The 10625-nt window shown below is 38.7% G+C and overlaps 1 protein-coding gene across 2 annotated transcripts in view; it reads right to left on the reverse strand.

Annotated features, from left to right (window-relative positions):
• LOC115214346 (myb-like protein D) overlaps positions 1–9752 on the reverse strand; it is a 16972-nt gene extending 7220 nt beyond the window's left edge. The window contains exon 1 of one of the 2 annotated variants that reach the window (XM_036505065.1): positions 9044–9752. The gene's annotated coding sequence lies outside the window, so the exon portion shown is untranslated. The remainder of the gene's footprint in view (positions 1–9043) is intronic. The other variant, XM_029783531.2, reaches the window with a different exon arrangement.
• Positions 9753–10625: the final 873 nt, after the last annotated feature.

The raw sequence follows: 10625 nt of genomic DNA on the forward strand, positions 1-10625 counted from the left end.
TTAATTAACACACTCACCAGTTCAGTTTCCATTCATTTATTATTTGTTCACCTACATTGCTAGAAATAAGAGTTAAAATACTCTTAATCCTAAAAGAAGAGCATAAATATGTATATATATAGATATACTGACAGCAGAGGTAACCATGCCATGATCATCCCAAGGATCAATGAGACTTAGCCTAGTTTTGCTCACACCATAGGCATCGTCTGTGCTGACTGCTTGAACAGCTCAAAGTCGACTAATTCTGTCTGCCAGCATATATATCTATATATATAAAACTGTAGTTGTGTGAGTGTCTGTCCCCTTCGATTTAGATTCCTAACTCCTCCCACATTTTGCGGTGCAGTTTAACCAAATTCGGGTATCTTGTAGTCGTGATTCATATCAAGCCCGTCTGAGTATTAGCGCGCGTCTACGATGAGTCTACGATTTAAAAAATAATTTAACATCATTTTTTATTCCATTTTAATGCATAATTTTTCGTGTGTCGATGGCGGCGGAGTTGGTGTCCATGGTCACACCTGCACCTGCACCTGTGTTTGCTTCTCCCCCTTCTTCCCTCCCTCGTGAAGCTGTGGGGAAGGGAGGGTAAGGAAATCAACGTCGTAATGCGTTGTCAAGGAGACCAGCATTCTTTTAGAACAATGACTTCATGGCTTGAAGACACCAAAACAGAAATGGCTAAGAAAGCCCGAATTGGCATCTATAAGGGAAGTAACTCTCTAAAAATGCTTATATAGTTATTTCCCTTACAAACCCGAGCAACGCCGGGCAATACTGCTAGTTTACCATAAAAATTTATGGATGATTTAGTGAAATGCTAATGTATATACTACAAAGGAAAATTAACACCCAGGTGTAATGTGATACCATAAAGGTAAAATTCAATCATCTCATTGCACCTGGCTGTTTATCATTTTTAGTATACACATTAGCATTTCACTAAATCATCTACAAATTTTTATGGTAAATATATATATATACAGGCGCAGGAGTGGCTGTGTGGTAAGTAGCTTGCTTATGGTTCCGGATTCATTCCCACTATGTGGCACCTTGGGCAAGTGTCTCCTACTATAGCCTTGGGCCGACCAAAGCCTTGTGAGTGGATTTGGTAGACGGAAACTGAAAGAAGCTCGTTGTATATATGTATATATATATACATGTGTGTGTGTGTGTCTGTATTTGTCCCCCCAACATCGCTCCATGGTGGTGTGTATCCGTCACCATAACTTAGCGGTTTGGCAAAAGAGACTGATAGAATAAGTACTAGGCTTACAAAGAATAAGTCCTGGGGTTGATTTGCTTGACTAAAAGTGGTGCTCCGGCATGGCCACAGTCAAATGACTGAAACAAGTGAAAGAGTATATTGATCTCTGTTGGTTTACCAGAAGTGATAAACGAGAGGACTCAATACAGATGTGGAGTGTTCTTTAACGAGCCATTACTGAAAGGCTCCAATTTCTAGTAATTAGAGTTGCTCGTTACCGATCATCATTTGGTAAAGTGAGCTTGGTTTCCTTTTGAATATCCACTGTCTGATTATTGGAAATAAGCAACTGGAAATCAAGGTCTTTGAGTTACAATGATTTTACACACACACACACACACACACACACATTCAGTTGAAGAATTAAATGTGGTGCCATGAATTCCATTCTGACTTAATGTATCATACTCTGTAACTAAATGGAATTTCAGTTTGTATGGACAGATTTCTTTGAGGCAAATCTTCTATTTTTTGTACACATAGAAATACAGACATATCAAATACCATACAACATAAATTGTTGATTTATGAAAATCATCTCAGCCTCTAGAGCAGTGTTTCTCAACCTTTTTATCCTTGCATAACCCCTAAAATAAATTACATGTCTCAAGGAACCCCTGCACAAGAAAATTATATTCCATATCTTTCTCATATTTTTTTCATCATAGTTCATATGCTAAATAAATAAATATATATATATATATACTCTTTACTCTTTTACTTGTTTCAGTCATTTGACTGTGGCCATGCTGGAGCACCACCTTTAGTCGAGCAAATCAACCCCGGGACTTATTCTTTGTAAGCCCAGTACTTATTCTATCAGTCTCTTTTGCTGAACCGCTAAGTGACGGGGATGTAAACACACCAGCATCGGTTGTCAAGCAATGCTAGGGGGGACAAACACAGACACACAAACACACACACATACACATATATCAAAATGTGACCTCGTGCGTACCGTTGGCGATTTTTTTTCCTCTGTCTTCCCTTCTCTGGATCTTTCCTTCTCCTATGTTTCCGATGAAGAGCTCCGCTCGAAACATTAAACCCTCCTTCTTCCCTTCATTCCTGAGCATCCAATAATACCATATTTGTTCCACGTCCTCGCGTTGTTGTGTTTTCTTGTTTGGATTAACTATATATATATACATATATACGACAGGCTTCTTTCAGTTTCTGACTACCAAATCCACTCACAAGGCATTGGTCGGCCCGGGGCTATAGCAGAAGACACTTGCCCAAGATGCCACGCAGTGGGACTGACCCCGGAACCATGTGGTTGGTTAGCAAGCTACTTACCACACAGCCACTCCTATATATATATATATATATATATATTCTGTTTATTTGCATTGGTTCCTGATAAACTCTTGTTTATCCTGCTGTTATCTACATTCTACATGCATAGTGTGCCTGAACACCAAGGCCTGGGGATAATACATGTAATGAATACCAACAGTATATATGGATATTTTATCCCTCAGTTGGTTACTATAACCGCTAACTCTGTTTACACTTGACACACACACACACACACACATATATATACATATGGTTGTTATATTTTTTGATAACATAATAGATTAGATAGGATGATGCCTATATTACAATAAACAATAACATGTTGTGCATGTATAGTAATATTACCCTCATGAAATTAGCCTTAGCTTATCTCACTCTTTCTTATGGAACCCTTAGGAACCTTTTGCGGAACCCTAAGGTTCTGGGGAACCCCAGCTGAGAAACACTGCTCTAGAGGATGTAACATAATTGTTTGCCCCTTCTCGAGCCATGCCTTGCTCATAAGGGCCAGTTTCCTGGTTTCCTTGGTGTATAGGTTCTCCACCAGGTGAGCTGCAAGATGCAGGAGGAAAGAGTGAGAGAAAGTTGTAGCGAAAGAGTCAGCAGAAGTTGGCCATTGCCTTCTGCCAGAGCCACGTAGAGCTTAGGTGTTTCACTCATAAACACACACATCGCCCGGTCTGAGATTCGAACCCACGATCCCTTAACCATGAGCTCGCTGCTCTAACCACAAGGCCATGTGCCTTAACATGTAACAATTACTAAATGGCAATTAAGACCAACTCCACTTGAGAAGGGGAGACAATCTTATGAATCTAGAATTGCCCAGTCAAAACATCATTAAGGAAAAGAATATGCTTATTCTTTGGAGAGAAGAAGACAGACATGGATGTGGCATCTGCATGGTGAATGTCTGACCTTGTTTCCAGTAGCCAAAGGTCAGGTCAGGTGTGGGGGCATGTGCCATTGTGACGCATTGCTGAATTCACCATTTGTTAGCATATTCCTGAATCCTCTCAAGTGATTGTTGAGCAGATTCCTCATCAGTCTCCATCTCCACGAGATACCTCCTCATCTGTTGTACCCCAAGTGGCATGTGGTTGGTCAACACAAGCCATCAACCCAGTCAGACCCTCAGTGAAGGGAACATGATAGACAAGGTCTATCTTGGAAAATCAAACAATATAGCCAAACTGTTTGAGCTGATAGTCCCGAATCATACAAGTAACAGCATACATCCTGGTTTCTGAGAAGAGTGATGGGTTGGATACAGAATCCGACCAATAGTAACCCATAACCCTTGCAAAGTGTCCTCAGACCAAAGAATTTCAAGTGGATCCTAAAGGCCCTGGACGATGTCCAAATCTGACAAGTACAGAGCAGCCCCTCCCTGTCCTGCTCTATACTGACCAAACTGGTCTTTTCTCTCTTTTTTCTGTTTTTCTTTTCTTATCTACCATCCTTTTGTTATCTTTTGTCATTTACTTGTTTCAGTTATTAGACTGCGGCCATGCTGGGGCACTGCCATGAGGAATATTTTAGTCGAATGAATTGACCCCAAGACCTATGTTTTTTTAAAGCCTGGTACTTATTTTATTGATCTGTTTTGCTGAACTGCTTAGTGATGGGAATGTAAACACACCAACACTGGTTGTCAGGCAGTGGTGGTGGGGGTGACAAAACACTCACACATGCGCATGCCCACACACACACACACATACACACAGGGTGCCATAGGTAAATTATTGCCATTTAATATTTTTAATTTCACACATGTGCATTGTTTGTTTTTGATTTGTCAACTACACAGTATAGTAGAGTCAGTTGGGCACTGTCTGTGAGAAAAACTGCACAATAATGCAATTCACTCTGCCAGAAATTTGGAAAAGACATGCTGTACTGCTTGGCATTTGCACCAGAAACTCCGATACAAACAGATGGTGAATACAAAACAACCGTTGGCTTGCCATGTCCCTAAAACTTGTACCGAGAGTGATAAAAATTAAACATCCAGTCAGCCTCTTGGTGTTTGGAGTGATCACTAGTGATGGTGATGTTATGCCTCCATCCATCTTCCCACATGGCCTCAGACTCAACATGGAAGCTAACATTAAGTGCCTGGAGGAGGTACTGCTGTCTTGAATGAAGAGGGTGGCTGCTGGAAGATGCTATGTCTGGCAACAGGACTCTGCACCATGCCACACAAGTAGGAGAACCTAGTCATGACTGTCAGACAATTTCTGCGACCACATCACCTCTAACATCTGGTCACCTAACTCCCCAGACTACAACCCTCTTGATTATTATGTGTGGAACACAGTTGAGTGAGACTCAAACAAAACTCCTTGTAACACCAAAGATTAACTGAAGGCAAGGATTATGGCAGCATTGACCAACTTAAACAAGGAGACTGTCCAAAAGAGTTATAGATCTCAAAGTCATCTCGAGGCCATGGTTGGAGCCAATGGGGATTGTATTGAATGAATTTATTCTTTAGTGTTTCAAGATACTTTTATGTAATTTTGGTAAATATATCTGTTTGAATGAGATGTCAGTGTGATTTTCATTTTTGTGTAATTTGGACAACAATATATCCAAGGCTGTGAACAATTTCAGAACATTTATAAAGAGAAGGTCTTATGGCTGTTTCCTGGATATTTTATAAATCCCTTCATCGAAGGCGGTGTGAAAAAATGGTTAAGCAATGGTTATTCTGGAGAAGATATGAAAGAGAGAGTGAAGTGGAGTAATGAAAACAGACGTGAGATATGCAGGGATATTGTATCTGCAGTTCCATTATATATTATATAGAAGTGAGTAGACAAATGAAAGAAGGGCACCCAACATATTTATTGGGAGTTACATGTATAAATCAAAACAGTTTCATTCAGACTCCCTAGGAGTCTGTTTTCATCAATATAATCAACTAGGCCCTTCCCCCAAAATTTCAGGCGTTGTGCTTTATAGTGAAAGGATTATTATTATTATTTTTTTTTTTTTTTCCTCTTTCAAATTTGCTTCCATTTCTTGCCGAGTGTCTTCCCGACTCCTAGGGCAAAGAAACTCATAGTATACATTGGTAGGCCATTAAACTAAACTCAATAGTTCGTTCATTTTTTTTTTTAAGTTAAATTAAAATACATGGGTAGTAATAGTTCTCACATCGACAATGCTCTTCTCAATATTATTATTATTATTATTATTATTATTATTATTATTATTATTATTATTATTATTATTATTATCATTATCATTATTATTATTATTACTATGTTTGACTTTTGCTTTATATTTGTACAAGTTGGCTCCAAGTCTCACCCAGAGACCTCAAGAGACAACAGGTTGGAAGTTCGTGTTGTTGTTATGCCTAGTGTGCCATATATTTGGTTTTGAAATTAGTGTTGTACTAGTGAATGTGAATGTCTAAAAAAAACCAAAAGAAACCCCGAAAATTATGTTTGTTTTAAAACTTGAGATTACATAGAAAGTATTTTGCGTAGGATATGAGGAGTTCCCATGAGCACTATCTTTTAAATTTCTGCCATTTTGGGGTTTCCTGGTATCTGAGTTAGGTAGCGATTATCATTATTATTATTATTATTATCATCATCATCATCATCATCATCATCATCATCTTCATCATCATCATTATTATATTATTATTATTAAGAAGACAGTGTGATGGCAGAATCATTAGCACTTTATCTTTCATCCTTTCATGGTCAATAAAATAAGTACCAGTTATGCACTGTATCTAGTGTAATCGATTCATCTCCTCCCCCAAAATTGCTACCCTTGTGGCAAAATTTCAAACCATTATTATTATTATTATTATTATTATTATTATTATTATTATTATCATTATCATTATTATTATTATTACTATGTTTGACTTTTGCTTTATATTTGTACAAGTTGGCTCCAAGTCTCACCCAGAGACCTCAAGAGACAACAGGTTGGAAGTTCGTGTTGTTGTTATGCCTAGTGTGCCATATATTTGGTTTTGAAATTAGTGTTGTACTAGTGAATGTGAATGTCTAAAAAAAACCAAAAGAAACCCCGAAAATTATGTTTGTTTTAAAACTTGAGATTACATAGAAAGTATTTTGCGTAGGATATGAGGAGTTCCCATGAGCACTATCTTTTAAATTTCTGCCATTTTGGGGTTTCCTGGTATCTGAGTTAGGTAGCGATTATCATTATTATTATTATTATTATCATCATCATCATCATCATCATCATCATCATCTTCATCATCATCATTATTATTATTATTATTATTATTAAGAAGACAGTGTGATGGCAGAATCATTAGCACTTTATCTTTCATCCTTTCATGGTCAATAAAATAAGTACCAGTTATGCACTGTATCTAGTGTAATCGATTCATCTCCTCCCCCAAAATTGCTACCCTTGTGGCAAAATTTCAAACCATTATTATTATTATTATTATTATTATTATAAAGGTGGCACGTATAAAGCACCCACTACACTCATGGAGTGGTTGGCGTTAGGAAGGGCATCCAGCCATAGAAACATTGCCAAATCAGACTGGGCCTGGTGCAGCCTCTGGCTTCTCAGACCCCAGTTGAACCGTCGAACCCATGCTAGCATGGAAAGCGGACGCTAAACGATGATGATGATGATGATGATGATGATGATGTGGGGAGCTGGCAGGTGGAGAAGAACTTGAAGGCATAAGAGTGGGGTAGATGACGTACCATAAGACAGAGTGAGTCAAGACACAGAAGGTGGCATCAGCAAGTCATCGTGAAATGCTCTGGAACCACATCATGTTTTATCCCAAAGAAATGCAAATTCCAAAGATGATCTAAAATAGAAATGGAGAGTTCTTGGCAAGTTGAACCCTGGACATAGGAAGGCACCTGACTGTTGACGATTATGTTGATGATGATGATGATATTAATAATAAGGCAGGTTTATAAATTACTTACAAAGTTGTAATTGTTATTATTAGTATTATTATTAAAGTGGTGAACTGGCAGAATCATTAGCAAGCTGGGCAAAATACTAAATGGCATTTCGTCCGTGTTACATTCTGAGTTCAAATTCCACTGAGGTCAACTTTGCCTTTTATCATTTCGGGGTCAATAAATTAAGTACCAGTGAAATTGTGGGATCGATGTCATTGATTAGTCCCCTTCCCCAAAATTTCAGGCCTTGTGCCTTTAGTAGAAAGGGTTATTGTTATTAAAGCACCATCCGACCGTGGCCGTTTGCCAGCCTCGTCTGGCACCTGTGCCGGTGGCATGTAAAAAGCACCCACTACACTCATGGAGTGGTTGGCGTTAGGAAGGGCATCCAGCCGTAGAAACATTGTCAGATCAGACTGGGCCTGGTGCAGCCTTCTGGCTTCCCAGATCCCAGTTGCACCGTCCAACCCATGCCAGCAAGGAAAGCGGACGCTAAACGACGATGATGATGATGATGATTATTACTGAGTGCATGCCATCAAAGTGACACTGGGGTACAAGTATACAAAGCCCAGTACATCCATCATGACTACCTGTCTGATAAGGGTACACCAGGCACATGCATCACAACCATATGTGCATGACATGGTGATCTCATATCAAGATAAACAGCGCATGACCTTGCAGGTGGGGCCCAGTTAGAATTTTCTTCTGGTCAAGTAACCCATCCCGCTCAAAAGGTCCCTGAATAAGGGTTGTTTAAAGATGTTGAACGAAACACCCATGTTTCCAGAGGTGAATTATTCAAACACCAAAGAATTCCTCTCAACACATGGCTATGATGCTCCCCAACTACTTCTGCTCGTGATCAGAGATGCACATATCGTCAGCCACTAAGGGACATGCCCAACTGGTTAAGGTCAAACAACTGACAAGCAAACCTGGGGTATTAAGCAGAATATTTGCTGTAGCCCATCTTTTATACCAAGACAAAACAATGTACATGATAACACTTCCAACTATTATTATTATTGTTGTTGTTGTTGTTGTTGTTGTTGTCGTTGTTGTCGTCGTCGTTGTTGTTGTCGTTGTTGTTGTTGTTGTTGTTGTTGTTATTATTATTATTATAATTGTTATTATTATTATTATTTCATGGGTAATAGACCAGTTAGAATGTCAGCTATTTACTTAAAATACCTTATGCTTTTCTAAAACCCACGGAGGTGGACTTTGACTTTCCTTCCCGGTTGACATCACTTCTCATCCTTTCTTTTATCATACGTACAACGGTCGATTTAATTGGTGTTTGTACTCTTAGGAACCAAGATTTGCTAAATCTAACCATCACAACTAGTAGAGGGTTAACAGGGTAGTTTCTAAGGAGGGAGTTTGTTGATTCAGTGAAGAGGCTAAACACATGAACAACAACACATCGAATAGAGGAAGAAGAACAACAGCAACAATTATATAAAAACACAAAGATTATGAAAAAAAGAATAATAATAATAATAATTAAATAAAAGAAGACTTTACCTACCCTTTATCTTACAAGACATAATATTTATCAGTTTGTTTTGTTTGAGTTGATTTTGTCCATTCTTCCTGTTGTATATTTTATCTTCAGACTCTCTCCACTCCAAGTAGCTGGCTTATTCATGTCCGCATAACTGGATTTAATCAACTTGTCTTCATATTTTTAAGAATGTAACTTGAGAACAAGTTCGTACTTGAATTCCAACCTTCAGCATTTCCCCTGATTTCTTTTGTGTAATTATAAATGACACAGCTTGATCTCGTTGCAACATTCTTATAGTTAGTTACCAACATTTGACAACAGATTGATATGAATAATTGGTGAACCCATAACGAGCTGTCATCTCTTGTTCTTTATTAGTTTTTCATTAGCTGCACTGCTTCGGGTTTCGAGTAGTGTTTGCCAACAAATACAACAAATCCTCACGTTAGTTTAATTCATCTTGATATATTCATTTACATACAAACACACACAGACATATATATATATGCATGTATGTATGTGTGTGTGTGTGTGTATATTGTGTATGTGTGTATAGAGGTTTATTTTAAGGTAGTGATCCGGCCAATCAGGTTGTTGAATTTGCTGTTCTCAGCAGTAACTGCAGTCTGTATTAATAAATATTGAACAACAGCTTCTGTTGGGAGAGCAGCGAGACTGAGTGAATGTGGCTGTCAATGTATGTGTAGATGTATGAAGGTGGATGTGTATTTATATATGTGTGTGCTCAGGTATATGTATTAAGGTGTATGTGTGTTTGCATGTAGAACAATAGCTGTGGTATATAATAATAATATATATTAAGTAATATGTGCCTGGATGTGTTTAGCTATGAAAACAGTCTTTTAGTAAGGCTTACGGCTGTTTAGCCCCAGGTCAGCCCCGATGTACCATATCTTTGACCAGAAGCATTCCACTTGTGAGTATCAGGCTTTTTGTACATCTGAGGCTAAATTTTCTAGCATGTCCTTCTATTTTAAGATAATAGAGTGCAATCTGAGGAAATATGGCTGCTATTTCTAGAAGATCATGTGGCCAGGTAGAAGCTCCCTTGTAGCAGTGATGGTAGTAACAGTTAGTGTGGTAGAAGTGGTATAATGGTGTAATTAGAAGTTAGTATTGATTTGTTTTATGAGCCACAGATGAATGAGTTGATGGAGTCTCTAAAACAACCAGGCCAGAGATTGAATGGACGTTCATTTCCTGTCCCTGGCATTGAACTGAATCCTTGTCCAGGACTCTTTCTCATAAATGACTCAGTCCATTTAGCTGTAAGTAGGTACCATGGCTCACTGCACTAATCAATTGCTTGATGAAGTCAATGAGAAAGTTTTGTTTGCTTGCTCTATTAGAGGAATGGGGGGGGGGTCTTTCTGTGGGTTTAGGTGAAAAGCACATGGCCTGGTGGTTAGGGTGGTGCACTCATGATTCCTAACCCTAACCCTAAGATCATGGGTTCGGTTCCTGGACTGGGTGGTGCATTGTGTTCTTGAGCAAAACATGTCATTTCACATTGTTCCAGTCCACTCATCAGTAAATGAGGAACCCTGGGTCCAGCTGGTGACCCTTTCAGAGGGAACATTGT

Source organism: Octopus sinensis, linkage group LG7 (genome assembly GCF_006345805.1).
Source record: "Octopus sinensis linkage group LG7, ASM634580v1, whole genome shotgun sequence".
In the NCBI taxonomy this organism is placed as follows: Eukaryota; Metazoa; Mollusca; class Cephalopoda; order Octopoda; family Octopodidae; genus Octopus; species Octopus sinensis.